Source organism: Balaenoptera physalus (assembly GCF_965194825.1).
Source record: "Balaenoptera physalus genome assembly, chromosome: 11".
In the NCBI taxonomy this organism is placed as follows: domain Eukaryota; kingdom Metazoa; phylum Chordata; class Mammalia; order Artiodactyla; family Balaenopteridae; genus Balaenoptera; species Balaenoptera physalus.
The window spans coordinates 6,412,767-6,434,609 of NC_138896.1; the positions used below are offsets into that span (position 1 = coordinate 6,412,767).

The window sequence follows — 21,843 nt, forward strand, 5'->3', positions numbered from 1 at the left end:
AGGATATTCAAGGACAGGAATCAACAGTTGGACGAAGAGATGCATAAGGCAAGGTATATGGGAAGGAGTGCTTGCACGCCCTCTACAAGTGCGCCACTCTTGCGGCACCCACATCCGATCACCAACCCGGAAGCTCTCTGAACCCTGTCCTTTTGGTTTTTCATGGATGTGTCATTACAAAGGCATGATTGATTAAACCGTTGGCCACTGGTGATAGAGTCAACCTCCAGCCCCCTCCCTTCTCCTGAGGTCAAGGTGAGGCTGAAAGTTCCAACCCTCTAAGGACACTGTAGGTCCTCCAGGCAACCAGCCCCCCATCCTTTGTGTGGACCGAAAGTCACCTCATTAACATAACAAAGGACATCTTCGTTGCTCTCATCACTTAGGAAATTCCTAGAGTTTTGGGAGCTTGGTGCCAGAAATTGGGACGAAGATCAAATTGGGATGAAGACCAGATATATATTTCTTATAAATCATAGATAGTATAATACCTGCCATAGGGAAAACTCAGAATTGGTTATCTACCTTGAGAGAACTCTGGGATGAGAGTCCAGAGAAACTGTGAATGTCACCACCTGGCTTTGAGAATCCCATGCACCAGTAGGAAGTGAGTGGGAAAGGGTGTGAGCTCGGATCTGGCAGGGGAACTAAAACCATACTAATATTTGGCCAAAAGGAACCTAAGCTGGAGACAAAAATCAGAGCAGAAATCTCCCCTATGTGATCAAAGAAAAGCAGATGGTCTATGTGTATTTAATCATAGGACCAGGGTGTGCATAGCTGAGGGGCGTTGGGGACATAGGGAGTTACAGTACTTAGCTCTAGATTCTTTGGGGCAAAGAAATCCAGTGTCACATTGCTAACACATGATGATTTCACTTGGTAAGTGTGGCGGCCAAGATCTACACCAAATTTACCTGAATATTTTCTCCTCTTTTCCTTCTCAACCATGGTCAGTAGCATGTTGTGGTTATTAGGCTGTATTCTTTCAGTGAGTATCTTTACATTTCAAGAATTTTTAATTATTCATGCTTTTTCTGTGTTGTCCTTCCTATTGATAATAAAAAGAATTGAAAGTCTAAATAAGTATCTTGGCATTTTGAAGTTTTTGGTCATGTTTCTGCTTAGTTTGAGAATTTATTGCAATAAAGAATATGGTCAATAGAAATTTACCTGAAATGTTTAAATGCTTTTATCTGATGAGTGATATTTAATTTAATCTATTAGAAGTATCTGGGTATCTATGTACTATATTTCCTGCTATTCACTTTAATTCTAATCATTGTTATTTTAAATATTTTTTGTTTTTTCTTTTGGATCTTGCAAACAGTACATAAGTAATATTTGAACTTATTATTTTTTTTAATAAATTTATTTATTTATTTATTTTTGGCTACGTTGGGTCTTTGTTGCTGTGCACGGGCTTTCTCTAGTTGCGGCGAGCGGGGGCTACTCTTCGTTGTGGTGCGTGGGCTTCTCATTGCAGTGGCTTCTCTTGTTGCGGAGCACGGGCGCTAGGTGCGCGGGCTTCAGTAGTTGTGGTATGCGGGCTCAGTAGTTGTGGCTCATGGGCTCTAGAGCGCAGGCTCAGTAGTTGTGGTACACGGGCTTAGTTGCTCTGCGGCATGTGGGATCTTCCCGGACCAGGGCTCGAACCTGTGTCCCCTGCATTGGCAGGCGGATTCTTAACCACTGCGCCACCAGGGAAACCCCTATTTGAACTTACTTTTAAAATTTAAGTATATACTTAGATTGCTAAAACATTTTAGAGTATATCTTTGGATTATATTAAATACTTTTTTTTTTTTTAATGGCATAGTATTTGGATATAACCTACACACATTCTCCCCTATACTTTATTTTTTTTTAAATTTTATTTATTTATTTTTCGCGGTGTCAGGTCTTAGTTGTGACATGCCGGATCTTTGTTGTGGGTTCTTTTTTTGTTGTAGCACACGGGCATAGTTGCCCCGCAGCATGTGGGATCTTAGTTCCCCAACCAGGGATCGAACCCGTGTCCCTTCATTGGAAGGCAGATTCTTTACCACTGGACCACCAGGGAAGTCCCTGTTAAATACTTTTTAATTGAAACTATTTACACTAAGATAGTAATGGGGTGATACTATTGCTAATATACAAATATAAATGTAAAATTGATCTCATTTTTTTAACCAATGCCCATTTTGGTTCCTAAATTAATGCTGCCAATTAAATATATGCACTTAAAGTCAACTTTGTTGGACATGTAGAATCAAATGGTAGACTCAAGAAATGATCTGTGTTTATATAATAGTACTTTATATTATAGATAATACCTGATATCTATATTATTAATTTTATATTTCAAAGCATTTTCACTAAATCCTCTCATGAATATTATTGTGTACTTACAACAAGAGTCATTTTTCCAAACTCCAGATTTAAAACGATAAATAAGACATCATTTCTCCCTTAGAGAAACTTACAGTCCACTACTATAGACAGATAAGTGAAGAAATAATTATGATCTGAGAAGACCAGTATTATCATTGAAGTATAAATAAAATATTGTAGACACAGAGATGGAAGCTACAAATTCTTTGTGGGGAAATGCAGGTGGATCAAAGAAGGCTTTGAAGCTAATGTTGTGTTTTGAGCTGAATTGGAAAAGATGAAAAGCTGTCCAGGAGGAGAAATTAGGGAAGTGTATTCAGGGAGAAGGACTAGCAAGGGTACGGAGGCATGCAAGTAGAAAGAATGTTGGAAAATTAGGCAGAGATTAGGAAACAAAAGGAGAAAGCTGAAACTTAAATCTGGGGAAAAAAAGATCAGAGCCAGATAGTAAAGGACCTTACAAATTATTCTAGATATTAACAACCAGAAGAGGTTTAACCTTGTTTATCTTCTAGCAACTCTAAGAAGTAGGAAATGAAAGTGATCTCAAGTTGATGAATGATCACCTGTCTAAAAAATATCCAACTAGATACTGGTCTTCTGATTTCTGACCCTGTACATTTAAGCTACATTTCAAACAACACTGAGTTTATGTGAACCAGTGTTCCAATAAGTCAAATAATAAACATTAATAAGTTGCAAGGGCCAAGGATTTTGTCTATTTTGTTTACTACTCTACTCCCAATTCCTAAAGTAGTGCCTATTTACAAATAGGTGGAACAAATAAAGAGCAAACATTTATTGAGTGCTCATGAAGTATCAGACATTCTTTTAAATGCTTTTACATGGATTAAAGATTAAAGCACACACTATTAGAGAATTACGTTACATTTTTTGGTGCAATATTTTACAAATTATTGCTGGACAAAGAAAGAGTAATGTGATATTGAAAGTTCTAGATAATAATATCATAAAATGTGTTCTAAAATGACACATTTTTTTGAGAAGAGATTTCTGTAGAGAGTGAGAGTTGTCTTCAAATATTTGAAAACCTATCATGTAAAAGATGTAGACATATTTTGGAGGACAGTCCTCAGAGAGCTTACTTACCTGGGGTCAAGGTGTGGGTACTAGAAGGAGTTATATTTTGATGTCATATATAAAGGAATTTTCTGAACTTTCTGACAATTTGATTTACCCAACAATAGAACAAGTTAATTTGGGATGAAATAAGCTTCCGTTTATTCATAATAGTCACACGAAAGCTTAAGAGCCACTGATCCTGTAGAATAGATTTTTTCTTTGAATGTCAGATTGAGCTATATGATATCCAAGGTTTATGAGTCTGTTAGGAGGTTGGTAGACCAGTTGGATTATTTTGATTTGAGAGAGTAGAGCGCCAGTCTATTAACATGTATGCATGAAAGCAGTTGGCCTGTTTCAAATCAGCTTGGAACATCAATGAAAGAAAAAATATCTCTTTGGCCTTTTCTCAATGTCCTTTCCAAGTCAAAGCAAATTATTCATAGTTTCCTTTAATGTCTGCTATTCTGTTTATGAGGAATGACTCAAGGGAAGTTCTCTTTAATTCAAAACAAACAGATTGCTTACATGTTGAATGGTTGGCTGATACTTAGATGTTTCCTGAGAATGTTTACTGCTTATCAGGTGTTGTATTACCTGAACTTTTAGTGACTCACGAGAAGGGACAGACATCAGGTCATGAACTCTGGTTGCTGACATTCAGATCACTCTATGGGCTAATTATGGAATTGCTGGGGAAAAAATTCTTAATAAAGTATCACCAGCAACTCATAGTTTAGCAAACCATTAAACTGCAGAGTGGATTCTCATGGCTTAGGATATTGGTAAGGGTATGATTACACATCTGTATCTGGAGTTTCTCTTGCAAGAGGCTCTGAAAAAATGGGACACATTTTTCTGTGGAGATATATGGACTAGAGGTTATAAAACATCAAGCTTGGATCAGATCTTCTTTCTTTCTGTTTCTTGTTTTCTCATTTGAGTTCTTATTTCCAAGGCCACTGCTAGCCTGCTCCCATTCCTGGCTGAAGGAAATAGAAGCTAAAGAAACTGATGCTTTTGCTCAAGAAACAGAAGGATAATGAAATCAAATAACTCTTATCAATGGAGAAGTTCTGACTTAAATCTGCAAATAATCATACCTTTGTTTACTGTGCTTTGCACGTTAACTTGCCATAACTGGCTACCCCACTTCCCCAAAATCTTTCTTCTGTTTTTAGCTGAAGATGGTATTTAAGGTGATGGTTTTGGTCATTTCAGGGAGTGACTCAGTTTTCCTTGGTGTCCTCCCTGTATTCAGAAGGTATACATGTTATTAAACTTCTGTTTTTCTCCTGGTAAAAAAAAAAAAAACACCAAGAAACTGACGCTATCAAATCTCTGAGGTGGGTACCTCAGAGTTGGTGACCCTAGCTAGGCACCCTTTCTTCTGTTCTCCACACCCACTGTTAAATGTAGAACTCGGGATTCCCTGGTCAGGCCCACTAAAGCTCAAACACTCAGAGTTGTTTTCTCCTGCTGACGGTGGTCGCGGGAGCTCAACAGATACAGAGAGGTGAACTGGCCTTATGGTTTAACGTTTAAAGGATGTCTGACTTAGTAAAAGTCCCAATTTTCTTCATTGCTTTGGGTAAGTCTGTTGAAACGTTTTTAATGCTTTTTCTTTTGACTTGGAAATTCAATTTTTATGTAAGGAAATTTTGAATTCTTAAATTTCTTCCCTTTTGAATTCTTTTTTTTTTTTTTACACACACACAGGCTGTATTTTATTTTTACAAGAGATAAATAAACTGACACCTTTTGAATTCTAATCAGGATACAGAGAGGAAAACAAATCAACCTTTGACTTTTTAGGACTTAAAAAATTGAACAAGACTTCTAATTGGATTCATTTGTTTTATGTTCAAAATCAGAAGCTATAGACTCTTAGGTCATTGGAGTAGTGAGCTTATGGCCACCTGATTGTATTAAAGGGTTATGGATAGACTTGTGAAAAGATATTTCCTGGGCAAAAAGATTAGAAGATCAGCAATCTTTTAATGTTTATATTTCCTAAATAGTATTTCTATAAATATAATCTTCACTCATTGGCTCCTACAGATAATCTGCTTTATTTTGTAGACGACACATGAATATTTGGAGATCAGGTTCTTGGCTTTCTATTTTAAAAAGTGGTTGGTAATAGGTGTACCCTTTATCAGGCACTCTTTCATGAGTTCAGTTTCTCTAAAGTTCCAAATTGTTAGCAAACGGTGTCGTGGTTAGCGCCGTGGATGTGGATTCAGTACACAGGGGTCCTGACATCTTCCTGCCACTACAGCCAGCATGACAAGATACAAATCTCTGTCTCTCTGGGCTAGTTTTTTCATCAGTAAAAATTCACAAGTGGCCCTAGATGACTTTTAATCTTCCTGCAAGCTCTAACATAAGTTTCTATATTGACAGTATTTCTGAAAAGCAGTAAAGCCTCTCCTTGAGAATGGAATGGATTATATGATATTTTTTAAAAAGAATAAAATAATGTACCTCTATCTAAGTAAAATCTCAAACAAATAATATCTTTTCAAGTAGTAAAGTGATATCAAAATAATTCACATGTCACAGGATGTGTTTGTTTAGCGGGGGTTTTTGTTTTTGTTTTTTTTACATTTTTAGTGAAACGCCTTGTTTAAAAAACAAAGAAAGTTAGTGTTCTTTTTCTTTAATGTTGCAGTCATGACTGAGGCTTGACAATTTCCTAAGGTTTCTGCTTTAGCCACTTTTAGAGAGTCTTCTTTGCTTCTTTATTTCTGCTTTATTTTCCTGCTCATCTGTCTGTTCATCCTGAGGAGGAAAAAATTTAAAGGAATAGATAGTCCTCCAGATAATAAGCTTCTTCTTGCCTGAATGTTTTTAGTACTTTCTCATATCCTCTCACTTTCCCAAATATGCCAATGATTTACCCCGAACCTCTCTTTTTGTCCACTGTGAGACTGAAAGCATCACCTGATAGTAGCTGAAAGAGTGCCCCTCCTGCTAACTCTTGAAGAAGCCATAGTGCATGGGTTCAAGCAAAGGCATCGTTTAGACTGTGCATGGTTTGGAATGAGAAGTAACTTAGGAGCCTATGGCCTCCCCACGGTTTCTCTGGGAACTTTTCTGGGCTTCTTATGTGGCTTTGTTTCCTCTTAAATTTAAGTCAGATTCTTTCTATTCCCAAATCCCCGATTCCTCTTTGGTAGTAAAATTGTCACTCAGATGCATACTCTCTTTTGCAAAACCAGAGGATCACTTGTATGTTGTTGTGACAGGTTGAGTCTCCCGACGCTTGGTCACCAGTATCTCCTGTTGACACCGTCACCCGTCTCCTCTTCCTCACTCTCCTCAATTCACTCTGAGTTCATGTTCCGTCTCACTGCATCTGTTTTCACTTGCCTTTTTCACTATTTGGAGAACAAAGTTATAGTTCTGATTCCCAGAGGGGTCAATTACCCTCACCGTGTTCTCCATCCCATATTTCATTTCCAACCCAAGCTGCCATTTTGCACTTGGCTTGCTCACATCACAGTTAGGGGAGGAAGTGTGGATTGGAATCAGAGGGGAGGCAAATATGTTGAGTTGGTTTACCCAAATCCGTCAGTGCACCTGGAAAAACTATATAGCAGAGTGGATAGACCATAGGTATTGGAATCAGAAACCAGCATTCAAATCTAGGCTTTGCTGCTTATGAGCTGTTTGCCCTTAGGAGGTCACATACCGCCATAAATTCAGTTTCTTCACGCGTAAATTGTAGGCAATAATAGGAATCTTACTGGACTGTTGTGTGGAATGGAAATAATGGATAATGTATTCAAAGTGCCTGACACTTGAGAGAGAGGTGCTAAATAAATAATACTGATTCATTATTATTAATGCCACAAAAAGTTAACACAATAATAAAGTTATTGATGATCCAATAGTACAGTCCTTAATGCAGTTCGACAAGTATTCATCGAGAGCCAAATGTAGACTCTAGTCTGTGCGTGAGAGTCTGTAGGGTGTATGAATGAAGTGTAAATTGTAACTCTTTTCACTTTCCCCTCATCTTCATTTTCAGTACTGTACAAAGTCCAATACGTTTAGCAAGGTACTCAAAGCTCTTCCCCACCCGTCCTCAGGCAATCTCTCCAGCCCTCCCCTCTCCCTCTTGCTCCTACAGCCTCCATTCTTGCCCATCCAGGTTACTCACGTCCATATGCCTCCTTGTGTTTCCTCGGGCTGAAGACAGACAAGAATGAGGCAGATCCTACTCATTTTAAGACACAACATAAATGTGACTTTCCCTGTGGAGTCTTTCTTGACCTGCCCTTCTACCCCATCCTCACAGGAAGAGTGATTTATATAAAACACATAGCATAATAAGCCCTTAATAAATGTTGTTCCCAGGCCTGTTATCCCTCTTACCTATCTTATTGCTCCTTACTCTCACTGTTGTAAGTTTCAGCTGGCAAGGCCTCTGTCTTAGATGCCTTCTGTAGGAGAGGAAGCAAGAAGAAGTAGCTCCATTACCTATTCGCTGTGTTACTTGGACATGTTCAGAATCTGTTTTTACTTCTCTAAGTGGGAGTTACTTGTGTAACTGACCTGCTGTGTATAAAGCAGTTGGCACATAATAGGTGATTACTTTTTAAATACGATGATAGTGGCACCTCTATGTTAATTTCTACATGGTTGGGTTGCTGCCTGTCACTACATTCGAACTCATCAAGGCCTGGGATCGTACTTCATGTGTTACTGTAGCTCCGTTACAATCGCAGCTATGGGCTGATCACAACTATGGGATGACTGCATGCATGCTTGCAAGTCCTTCATTCTTTTCTCCAGAAATGCTGCATCACCGAGGGCTCGCAGTGGCTCCAGCTCACATCCAGAGCTCCCTATGCTTATTTCCTCAACTGAGCATCTCTTCTAAGCTCACACCACCCTCTGGCACTTTTGTATCCTTGGTGGCTCTTGACTGTGCCTAAAATTAAAGTGAGAAGGTTTAAAACATTCCCCATATTTGCTTTTATTTTGCTTCACTTCCTCCCCTAAGAGGGATCTCCTTTTTGGTTCTCTAAGCAGTGTTTATATATCTAACCATATAAGATACCTTCCACTTGATGAAAAACGAAAGTTTTGGTGCGAGTTAAATAATAGTCTGCAGTGGACAAATACAATTCAAAATAAGGGAAGAAACCCCAGGCTGGGACTTCCCTGGTGGCACAGTGGTTAATAATCTGCCTGCCAACGCAGGGGACACAGGTTCAAGCCCTGGTCCGGCAAGATCCCACATGCTGCGGAGCAACTAAGCCTGTGTGCCACAACTACTGAGCCTGCGCTCTAGAGCCCACTAGCCACAACTACTGAGCCTGCATGCTGCAACTAATGAAGCCTGCGTGCCTAGATCCCCTGCTCCACAACAAGAGAAGAAGCCACCGTGATGAGAAGCCCGCGCACCGAAACGAAGAGTAGCCGCGGCTCGCCACAGCTAGAGAAAGCCCGCGCGCAGCAATGAAGACCCAATTCAGTCAAAAATAAATAAATAAATTAATTAATTTTTAAAAAAACCCCAAAAAAACCCAGGCTGACTGATTACCTTAGCTTACTGTAATAGAAATTAAACTTTTGGAATGGATTCGTGCAAAAGAAAAAAAAAATTTTGTTTGTTTGTTTGTTTTTGCGTTTTATGTTGGTGAGTTTTATGAAACTGCTGTGGCTTTTAGAACAGGGTCATCACTAATCTAGTGGGAGAATATGTGCAAATGAGGAAACAAAATATTGTCTGAGAAAAACAAGGACATTTTGAAAAAGATGTTAAATACATAGTTTGTCTCTAGTTCTGAAGTGTTCATTTCCTTGAATCGGGTTGTACATTTTGGGGATGTCAGAATGTCTTTCGCTTAAGTGGAATTAATGCAAGAACTGGAGCCCTAAAAACCTGGGTAGTTTTCACTTGCATGTTTTTTGTCAAAGTACTTGAGCTGATTCAGTTAATTATGCCCCCCCCCAACAGAGTTCCATTTTCATCTGAACCCACATGGCAAAGCAGTAAATGATACGTGCAAATAAGGATCCACCTCTGGGGAAAGGCTTCTTAAAGGCATGCCTGCTCCCACTTTGTGAGTTGCCAATAGTGTACTCAGCTAGGTTGCAGGGCTGCGACCCCATGAAAGGGAACTTGTCTTCTCCCTTTTTTTTCCCAATATTAGTGTCAAAATATTCCATTTTAAATATATTTGAATACCAAGGCGAGATGTGACAAATGCATTTCTACTAAAATGAAAATGAAAGATTGCCTATTTCAGGGATTCTGTTGGAAGTATATTCTGTTCTATCTTAATAATGCTGAAGGATATATCAGAAGGTCTTTACTTCTACTAAGGTGTCATCAAAACTCAAGCAAACATCTTGCACTGGGATCAAATCTTTCTAGCTATTGTTGCATTTCAATTAAAATTATATTTTATAAAAAAGGGATAGAGTGTATTTAACCTCAAAATGATTCTTTATCTGCTTCTCAGTTGGGGAAATATTTTTCAAGACTCAAAGTTTTACACTATAAGAAGGAAGAACTGAATGCTAAATGAATACTTTAAAATATGGTTCCTGGGTCTTTATTTTAATTTTTGGTTTTAGGCAGCACGTCTAATCATGACAGAGAGCCTTCTGAGTTTTAGGGTTTTTTTTGTTGTTGTTGTTTGATTTGCAAACTGATATAAATACCACAGTCCTGTAGGAATTTCTCTGGGGCCCAATATCATTGAATTTCAGGTTAGAATGCAGTTCAATACACAGCACATGGCATAATGGGCTCTGGACAGGTGAACTGGGGTTCAAAGCCAGCTCTGCTGCTGGAGAACTCTGGAACCTTGATCAACCTCCTTATCTGGGTTTCACTTTTACCATCATAAATGGCTATACTAATGCCTCCCTGGCAGACTGACTCTGAAAATCAAATATTTCACGGTACATGAAGATCTTCACCTGTGCATGGCAGAAAGTACGGTAATACAGTGTGGTCCCCGGACCAGCAGCATGAACATCACCTGGGAAATTGTCAGAAATGCACCTTCTTGACCCCGCACCAGACTTACTGAATGAGAAATCTGGGAGCAGGACCCAAATATCTGTATTTTAACAAGCCTTCTAGGTGATTCTGATGCATGCTCAAGTTTGAGAAATTGCCGCAGTGTATAATGAATTAGATAAGGACATTTACTGACTCAGGTAAACAGCAATTTAGAATCATCCTAGAAACTCTTTAAATAAGGTGGCTTGTACTTTTTAAAATGTCATAATGGGAAGAACAATCTTCTTTATAAATTTAGAAGCTACAGATATGAATAAAAGTAGCTAATAATTATTGATAGCTTATTATCTTCTAGAGCTGATGAGATTGCGTTACATACACTAATTTGTTTATTTAACTCTCAAAACAGCCTCAAGAGAGAGGTGCTATTAGCAGCTACACTTGACTAAGCAAAGTAAAGGGATTACAGAAGCTGACCCGTCAAAATGGAGGTGGGCCTCTCACTCCACCAAATTTCACAAACCTGACGTTTAACCACAATTAGAAAAATACTTGAGGAAATCAACCTGATTCTAAAAGTCATTATTTTGACAGAATTGTTGAACAGACATTCACAATTGTATTCCATTTTTTTAAGTTTCTAATTAAAAAATATTAAACAGCCTTGAGATATAAGTGATAGATATAAAAAATACACGTATTTGATGTGTACCATCTGATGCATTTGGACAGATGCATTTATCCACGAGGCCATCACCACAGTCAAGATCAAAGAGACGTCCATCACCTCTGAAAGTTTCCCTGTGCCTCTTTTATGTTTGCTTTTGCTTGTCTTTGTTGTTTGTTGTTGTAAGAACACGTAACACGAAATCTACTCTCTTAACATGTTTGTTAGTGCACAATATAGCATTGTTATTGTATTCAGCAGAAGGGATCACTTCTACAGATACAGTCTTCCTCCTTAGGCTGCGTCATAGAAACCTTCCTCACCTTCCTTCTGGAACTTATCAGTGGTGTATGCCAGTGTTTATATCTACACACACACAAATATGTATTTATGTATCTGCTTTTACACCTATCTGCATATGTGTGTATGTATGTATAAACTTCTTGAGGGTAGAAATCACACTTGTCTTTTTCATCCTTTGTAGTTCAGTGCTTAGAACACTGTCTGGCACACAATTCTAATTCAATAATTACTAATTTAATCAATGAATGAGTGAATGAATGCATCTCTGCTGGTGATGGTAAAAAAAAAAAATATCAAAGATTTACAGCTTTAGAAACCAGGATCTTTTTTTTTTTTTTTTTTAGTGTATGTGCTGCCGAAACGAGCACAGGATCTTTTTTTGAGTACTATTGAACTGCAGAAATTGTGGCCGAATCTCTACTTAGAGAGCAGACACATTCACTTTAATATTTTTAACATTAACACGGCCAACAAACCCACAAGTTATTAGATCAATGTGACATTTCATTCAGCCATTAATCATAGAGACATGAATATTGAGGTTGAAAAGAATCTTAGAGAACATCTAATCTCTGCTTTTGCAAACTGGGAATTTGGGCTCGGGAGTTAAGTGACTTGTTCAAGGTTAAATGCTGGTTAGAGGTGAGGCTGGAAGTGATGCTGAAATCAAGGTCAGCTGATTCCTAGCTCAGCACTGTTCTCACTCTAGACTGTCTTAATATACTGGCACTTGGCCCTGAGTTTGGGCATGCGATACATGAAATGCAGTTAATAATACCTTTCTACAATATCATATTTAGTACAACTTAAAAGTACAAATGGAATGTTCTTCTAAACTGGCTTTGCCACTAGCAAGCTGTGTAATCTTCAACAAGTTACTTTAACATCATTGTGCCTCAGTTTCCTCATCTCTAAATCTTAGAAAAATATTGGTACCTGCTTCCCAAGATTGTGATGAGGATTAAAGGAGATGAAATATGTTAAGTGTTTAGAACAGTGCCTGGCACATAGTAAGCTCTTTGCAGATGTTATTAGGTCATATTATTTTTGGGAGGAAAGTTTGTCAGATGGCCATTTTCTTTTGAATTGGAGTGATGAACAGCTACAGTGAAAGCCTAGCTGAATGGTGAGTTTTCATAGATGGCAGATGAGCAAACTCTTCCTAATTCCCATTCAAGACCAGACAAAGGAGTAATGCTCTTTCTTACTCACTTATTCCCACCTGACTTGGTGAGCTGGGATATTCCTTCATGTTACTTGTTAAAAGTGTGTGACTTGGACACATTTGAATAAATACAATTGAGCAGGCTAGATGGAATGACCTAAATTCTTACCCAAAGTTTTGGATTATAAACACAAATTCCATTTGAAATGATCACTCCACATAAAAGCAACCCGCATGTCCAACATTACATAGTTGATACCTAGAGAAGTTGTAGATAGGTGTGCAGTTTACAATGAAGAGAGGAAACAAAGGTGAACCTTGCTTGAGAAAATGGGTATATTTCTGAAAACTTGTCAACAAATTAAATCTTTTTTTAAAAAAATCATGGTTAAGTACTTCTGGGAAACTCTTCATTTACCAAAAAAAAAAAAATCATAGCGGAAATTCATTCTGTAGTTTTCTCTCTATTCTAAAGGCAAATCTAATTTAATTTGGAAAGATTATGAAGGTACTTACATATAGCATCATATATAATATGTAGTATATATATATATTATTCATATAGTGTATATATATGTTTATTTGTCTGTGTATATATACACACACACAGGTTTGGGTTTGTGTCAAGTTTAAAATATGCATCCATGCCGACTGCAAAACAAATTCCTTAAGTGAGCTGAGTCAATGAGTTCATGTTATTCACTGATCACTAAGCAGTTAGATTTACAGCAAACATAACCGATTGATCAGAATTGGCAGCAAACAGACTAAAGCACTCTGGTGGCATTTGCCATCACTGTTAAATTCTCCTTCATTAGGCGATTTTAACTATTTAAGCCATTTACAGGATGGTCAGTGAAAGGCATTCACATCAGAAGAACTTCTCGTAAAATGGAAAGTATATTTGGAACACAGAGTGGTTGGTCAGAATCAGGCTTAATTCTTTTTCTTTAAAAAAAACGGACAAAAAATGAGGTTGACTTGTTTGTTTGCTTTAGGTTTGGATTCTGTGTAGAAACTTGATTTCCTTTTGAGAACCCAGAAAAATGCACACTCATTTCTCATAGGACCATCATGTTTACATTCCAAGGCAGAGAGAACAGATCTTTGTTGAAGGCTGCACTTTACTGCACCGGCACAAAATGGAAACTTGAAAATTGGTTCTGCAGCTTCCATTAGGAGAAAGGAATTGTCAATTATCCATAATTAATATTTACTGAGGACTCACAGGGGTTGTAGCAGGTATGAGGGAATGTCAAGCACACCCACAAAAGTTATGTTATTTCAAGTTAAATATAGATTTGACTGCAATGTTTTCCCACTAGTACTATATTTTTTCATTCCTTTAGAAATCTAGTTATATATTTTTAAAGAAGGGTTGACTGTATATTCCTTAACTTGTTTCTCTTTTACTTCTCCCTGCGGCAAAAAGAAGCAGCGGCAACAAAAATAAAACTTTTTATGATCCTGCTGAATCAAGATACTAAAACATGAGTTAAATGAAGAGGTGTGGTGGTTTTAATGAAGAAAAATAAAACGATTTAAGCGTTGCCAGGTGGAAAATGAAACAATCTCTTTATATGGAATGTGTAGAAGGGGATGAGGTACACAGATACCTGGGAAGGCGGTTTCCAGTGTCAGGAATTTTTTGCTGGTCTTTGATCTGCAGTCCAATTTCAGTCTCGGTCTAAGAGAAAAAACAAAGACGAAAACTGTTACTTGTTTTAATGAAAAAAATCTCAGTGAACCAAGGCTGACTATGGAAAAACCATCCAGGAAAAAAAGGTGTTGATTCAAACAGCAAACAAACCTTACAAACAAAAATCAGAGCAAAACAAAAAATCCCCCTCTTTCTCACACAGAAACCAACATTCTAAATCAGCAGACATTTAACGTGTTGTCCATCCAAGGTTATACTCTTACTTGATATCCTCTGTATACCTTTTCTTTTTAATGAGTAGGGATTTTATATCTTTTGGGGATTAGCCATTGGTTCTAGCTGATAACGTTATTGTTAATGTAATTCAACTTCTAAAATTATGTTAGCAGTCACCTGCCTATGGAATACGGCCGATGGAAATGTTTCGCACTGCCATTTTGCTGTTAGGATATATTCTGACTTTGTTGCAAGGACTGGGTTTTACAAGTGATATTCACGTGGGTAAAGGAAAAGACCTCTCTTTTTGTGCCCTAGGGCACATAAAGCTGACTTGGGAGAACACCCTTTGACTCCCCAAGGATTCTGGATAAAATAAGGCCTGTTAAGAAAATAGCTGCCTGACTCAAAAATATGAAAGGGAAACCTTGAGTTGCCAGAAATGACAAGGATATTCAGATTCAGACAAAAAAAAGCCATAGTTTGGGTAGGGTGTTTGAGTATCAAGCTGGATGTTTTTCTTAGGTGTTTGGATTTTAATACCAGTGAAGACCAGGATCGAAGCCACTCTATGGAACTGGAAAGGGCTATTTTATCTTTTAACTGGGATCAAATACTCAATCTAATGTGTAGGGAAGTATCCTGGAAGCCATACACCCACCTTTAGTCACTGATGGAAACAGAGTCCCCTGGAAGACACTGGAACTTCAAGCCCACAGGTGAAGAGGTTCAGGAATGTGGCTGAGAAATTAAAACTCTAAACTAAAACTAAAACCTAAAGCTAAAAACCAAATGCCACCAATAGGAAAATCCATACTCTTGGGACCACAGGTGACAGAGAAATCTAAAAGGAAACAAATAATAATATTTAAAATGTTCATAGATGAAGGGATAGACACTATAAATGTTACGGAAACAGAGAAAGCAGATTGGAAAATGAACCAAATAGAACTTTTAAGAGTTAATTTAAATTAAAAAATTAGAGTGAAGAATGTATTAAATATATTCCTTTGTGTGTGAGATGGGTGGGGGAGTGGAAACTAAGCTACTATTTAGTGTACAGTGATGCCTACCCAATAGACCATTTTCCCAACTGAGGATTTTCTCCTTAATTCTTTATAAAATTACGTAGGCAACAAATGTGTTTAATTATTTATTTCTTTTATTACCCTCAAATACTAAAAACTCTCATTTGTCATGATTTCAATATATACCATTATTTCAAAGGGTAAAAAAGAGACAAATAGAAGTCAAAAGATGATGGTTCTATTCTTTCTTCTCTCTTCTGCTGCCAGGTGTCAGTTCTGGGGTTTGATTTTGTCCTACTTATAAGCTGTTATTTCATGGATACTCACAGAAGACATGAGACTCAAGGGTCAGAGACAAAGGACCCTGTTACAACACAGCAGATAGCATGAGCATCAGTATATTCGCACCAGTTCTCCGTTACCCCCAAGTGTCACGGGGTGATGCAGAGGGCCTAAATGTATGCCTGCACATGCGGTGGGTCGCGTTACAGGAATGGAACTCTGAGCTCGGGGAACCCAGTTTTGTAACAAGCAGGGAGCAATTCTGCTCTTTGTCCTGAAGGGGGGTGCTACTTCATCCCTCAAGGCTTCTCACAGCAAACACGGCCCTGTGAAACAGCCTTGGTAGAGTGGGCAGAGTTTCGCATGCTCAGCATACCCAGCAAGACGTGTAGGACCTCAGGAGACCCATAGGGGAGAGTCTCCCACAGCGGGAACATCGCTTAGCCTCTTACATTCTCACTGCCTCAGCTCCCACGCTGGTTAAATGAAGCAATAGAAATCAGATACCTCCAAGATTGGATCGGCTCTGATATTCTATGAATCTCTATCGACTAAAGGTTTTGTTCTGACATAAAAGACGTGTTCAAACTGGGAATAACATCTCAGGTTTCTGACTTCAGTGCAGAAAGTAGATAAGCATTCATAAGATGGCAGATCTAGTAAGGGAAAGGGATCAGATATTTTAAAAACATGTTAGTGCAACTAATGAAATCACAGCCATGAAGAATTGAATCACAACAATTAAAAACAGTAAGTGATACATTTATTTTAATATCAGTTGTGGTTTGGATGTACGTACTCTGATAAAATACTAATATTATTGAATATTATTTCCTTGGGGCCTAAAGGCTTACCTATTAATTACTGTGATTAGTCTATTTTGCTTAATGTGGGCGAAAAGAATAACTATGTCAGTTTGTGATGCTAGGCTTATCCCGTGTTTTTTGGGTTTTTTTTTGGAAGCTGTTTTGTATAACATATTCAATTTATTTCTTTATAATTATGAAGCTATATGTTTACACTGTCATCTTTTGCTATATTTATATCCTTTCTGATGACCAACTTCAATTGTCATGATTTAGAAAGGCCTCACAGTCTGGAGAAGAAAGCTTTGGTTGTCCTGTATTACATACACATACCCATGTTTCACCACTTAATACCAAAATTGTCATTCTTCCCTTCAATTTGATAATTCACTAGGACCTGTGTTATGATGAATTTCCCATAGGTGCAAGGTGGTCCCTTTGTCCTGATCTTCTTTGAGAGCTGAGTGTGATTTCTTTATTCCACAAGGCTAGGAAAACATGCTCAAGAGCTTATTACTCATAAATTCTTCAGACATTGTTTTTCTGCTTCTTTCTAATAAGCAACTGAAATAAAGCAAATCTCCTGACATATCCTTGTTCTCTTCTGCCCATTTTTATAGAAAAGGCTTCTGCACCACTCGCATTCAGATCTATATTGCACTCAGTGTTAAACACCTCCCTCTAAAATGACTATACTGTATGCAGATTCCTCTTTCCTGCTCTTTTTCTGTTTGTCGTCGTTTTTCTTAAGGCACATACCAGCAGTCTGCTCTCACTTCCCTGAATACTCATTTTGCTCATAGGTTCACTCTAAACAACCGTAATGTTGTTTTCCCTGGATATCAATAAATCTGATATATTTTGACTATCTCGCAGGCAATAAATATCCTTTTACAAAGTGCATTTCATGAATTAGCTCAAATTACATTTGGGCTGCCACAGGGAAAGTTTGCTACAACACAACACTGTATTTAACTTCAGGGGAGAACAAAACTTCTGATTCTCTCATTAAAAGTAAAGGTGAAGAGCCTCATTTTTTCTTTAACAAACATCAAGCCATTTATTTTTATTTATCTGTCACTTTTATTAAAGGGTTTCATGGTGATGTATGTTTCTTGAACTTTAGGTGTGAATCAGAATGAGCCTTTGTGTTTAATAGTGTATACAATACATCTTTTAGAGGGCTTATTGTCCACCATTGATTATGAAATATTACAATGAAAATGAAAAATTGGGCAACACTGGTAAAAGCTGTGGCTTTGGCATGCCTTACCTTGCTTCTTTTTATCTCTGCCTTCTCTTCATTCATTTGATGTTTTCTGCCTCACCATGATCATTTTAGTTGGTGGTACTGTGATAGTGAAGTTATTTGCCAGTTGGAAATATAAACCTTGCTCCCATTATGATTTGTTTTACTACAGAAGGGCTTAATAATTTTTCTCTACCCAACTTTTTCTACCTGTGGCAACCAAGATAGTGTTATGAGAAATTCTCTTACGAATAAAGTTTAGCTTCTGAATCTGGGGGCAGGGAGTAGAGTCCTGCTCAGCTAAGTGACTGATTTCTCTGGTTCATCTTTTTTGATAACTAGAGCCCTCAGAACAAAATGGTAGCCAGCAGGCATTTCCCAGAGAAGAGGAATTCAAAAAGGAGTTATCCGTGATGTAGTAAGGACTCTTAGGAATTCATAGGCCTTTTATAATTGGTGTTTTCTCTCCTCTCTCACCATGACCCTTGTATATAAGGACAATATTGGGCCATCACACTGGGATGAATCTATCATCTCCTTCTAGACATGGTAAAAAGCAAGCATAAAAATCTTGATGGCTCTTGTTACAATTCAGTCAAAAATTGCATACTGTGTGTTTTTTTTCCCAACAAATTAATGAAAATTTGTTGAGAATCTACCATGTGAAAAACACTGGGCTCCCTGCTGAAGAGGAATCTAAGTGCGTGTAATGCATGGTCCTACCTACCATCAACTTTTCCAGGCATGGGAGGAGGGTCTATATAACTAGTTATGCTTGAAGATAGTCCTTCTAGTCTGGGAAGAACAAACCAGTTATTTGGGTATGAGACTTTATATAATTGAAGATCTTTGTTTAAGAAAGCAATATTCACAGTAGAAATAGCTATGCGTTCTGATCTGACCATCTTTAGCCTCTCTTGCATGTCATTTTAAAAAACAGTGGTAAGCAAAGCTTGAAGTCACGGGATTTTGCAATTGGTCACTGATACGATTGAATGTTATTATGAGGACATCATTGGGGAACTTTTGCACAAACTCTTGATGACTTTTTTCTGGTGTAATATTGAACAAATTTGGTAGTGTCTATTCTTTTTCTATATCTGGAAGAGCTTGTGTAAGAATAAGCTTATTTCTTTCTTACATGTTTGGAAGAACTCACTGGGAAAGACTTCTCAGCCTGGGTATTTCCATTTAGGAAATATTTTAATTGCAGACTCAAGTTATTCATAGATACAGGACTATTTAGATTAGCCATTACTTCTTGTGTTAGTTTTTTAAATGTGTTTTTCCAGGATTCTATTTCATCAAAATTTTCAAATTTATTGGCACAAAGATGTTCATAACATCCTTTTTTTTTAAATATTTTTTAATATCCATAGGATTGTTGCGATGTCCCCTTTTTCATTTCTGAGATTCGTAATATATTTCTGTCTCTTTGACTTTATCAATCTTGTCATGGAATTATCTCTTATTTCTTTTATTTTCTTTGGATTTAGTTTTGTGTACTCTTTTCTGCTTTTTAATATGAATACTCAGATAATTGTTTTCAGCCTTTTGTTCGGCTAACATCAGAAATGCATTTGTATGTGTTTTATACTACAGTAAATATAATATTTATATCCAGATATTTGTTATGTAGTCAGATACTAAAATACAATGAAATATATATTTACTTACATATTTATATATTATATCTGTTTATATATATTCTATGTACTTATATTTTATATAAATGCATATATTAACAAAGAAAAGACTGAAATCAATTATCTAAATATCCATATTAAAAAGTATTATGAGACATACAAATTTTAAAATATGTAATATATTAAAACTGTGCTATGCAAGGGGCCCTCTTCTCTTCCTCTGTCAAGGACTGAGTTGCCTTGAGCCAAGTTGAGGTTTTGGTGCGGCTCCTTCTAACTCTGGCCCACCGTGTCTCCAAGGGTTAGTCTTCCAGAGATGGGGGTGTTTACTGGGGTCCCCAGTTCCTTGCTGGGTTCCGGACTACAGTATTTATTTCCTAAGCCCTGAAAACTGCTGAAAACTTTAGCTGATTTTCAGAGTGCCTAAGCTTAAATTCTTATTTATTTTTTTAATTTAATTAATTAATTAATTTATCTTTGGCTGTGTTGGGTCTTCGTTTCTGTGCGAGGGCTTTCTCTAGTTGTGGCAAGCAGGGGCCACTCTTCATCGCGGTGCGCGGGCCTCTCACTGTCGCGGCCTCTCGTTGCGGAGCACAGGCTCCAGATGCGCAGGCTCAGTAGTTGTGGCTCACGGGCCTAGTTGCTCCGCGGCATGTGGGATCTTCCCAGACCAGGGCTCGAACCCGTGTCCCCTGCATTGGCAGGCAGATTCTCAACCACTGCGCCACCAGGGAAACCCTCAGCTTAGCTTCTTAACCCCTTGGCTCACAGCTGGAGAATTTGGTAAAGGCCTTGAGGAGAAGACCACAAAGGTTGCACTCACTTCTTTACCTATCCCAGTTTCTCCAGGATCTTAGTCTCTCAGTTCTAGGGTGGTCTGAACCCCAATTTTTGTCTGTCCATTACTGTGAGACTGATAAATAATCTGCTGACCTTTTTGCCTCCTGGCCCAAATCTTGCACTCAGATTTTTAACCTTTTACCCAATATCAAGAAACCAGCAAATCCCCCAACGCGAAAAACAGGTCAAAGAAGTAGGCTCATCTCTCCTGAGTTCCCTTCTCCCCAGCCTCATGGCCTCTCAATTCCTGGTTGTCTCAGCAGCTCTGTGATGACTTCAGACTTAGAGCTTTGTGTTTTATCTGGCTTCTCTCATTGTTCTTAGAGGGGGTATCCTTGTACTGCCATGTGCGCAACACAACCCGTGGTAGAAACCCTGGCATGACTAACAAAAAGTTTTACTCAGCTTTTCTGATTGGTATTTGCAGTGTTAAGACCCCTTTTTAATCAATAAAAGGTGATTTTATGATCTTTTAATTATAATCTGGATGAATATTGTGTTGCACAAGGTAATGGTGAACATATATTGTATAAGTGTATAAACAAGAGTCTAGAAAACTTACAAATTTCAAACATGATATATCCTCGCATTTGTAAAATTCCAATCCATATGTATATAAAACCATTCTAGTTACAGAACTAATTTCGTGAAAACAAATTTTTAGTAAAAAGCCACATATAGACTTTCTATTTTGGGTTATTATTATTAAAACTATATTATCATTGACAAGTTGCATTTCTATTCCAGTGTCACTTTTAATAAGCAATATTGTATCTCAATCATTACACATTTGCTATGTTGATATACAAATTATTTATTCATGCTATATTAACATGACGAAATAGGAATAATATAAGGAAATACCCACTTTGATCCCTGACTCCTAATATATTAATCCATTAAATCTACTTTGCCTATGCAAATGAGGTACTTTTCACAAGCTCACTGACAAAACTTGGGAGTCCCAGAAAAGTGATAATGGGGAAATCAATCAGATTTTCAAACCAGTTAGATCTGAACCTGAAATTTGGAGGTTAGGCACTAGTAGAAAAAGATTAAACAGACCTATGTTGATTCAGCCAGTAGCAAAGTCCTACTGCCTTTGTTTGAAAAATATTGATTGAAGTTGATTGATGGACTTCATGGATGGAAAGAGAAACAGATTATGGGAACTGGACAGGTCTACTCATGAAGCTAGGCTCATTCATTAGTAAGATGTAAATAACGTTGCACTGTTTATATATGCTGCCTAGTTTGATTCAAATATATTTCTAATATTTTTTTCTGAGTCTTTCCATTTACACTACACTGGAAAAATTTATGCTGAGGTATTACTTATATGTCTAGAAAATAGAGGAGAGGGGTTAACTGTGCATTCAGTTGTCCCTTTAAGCCAGTTAAATACTACCCCTGGGAGCTGTTCATTCATCAACACACATCTCATTTTGCCATTTCATTTGACATCACTGGGGAAAATATAAGCAATTTAACTTATTAATATAGCTGCCATGACATTGGGAGTAAAGACGACATA

The 21,843-nt window shown here is 37.6% G+C and overlaps 1 protein-coding gene across 5 annotated transcripts in view; it reads left to right on the forward strand.

The window, feature by feature from the left end:
• Nucleotides 1-21,843, forward strand: part of LOC309637976 (uncharacterized protein) — a 278,481-nt gene that overhangs the window by 206,268 nt on the left and 50,370 nt on the right. The window contains exon 1 of one of the 5 annotated variants that reach the window (XR_014250898.1): nt 10,562-16,518. The exons of the other annotated variants lie outside the window; for them this stretch is intronic. The gene's annotated coding sequence lies outside the window, so the exon portion shown is untranslated. Of the gene's footprint in view, nt 1-10,561; nt 16,519-21,843 lie in introns of those variants that run through there. 5 annotated transcript variants of the gene reach the window in all.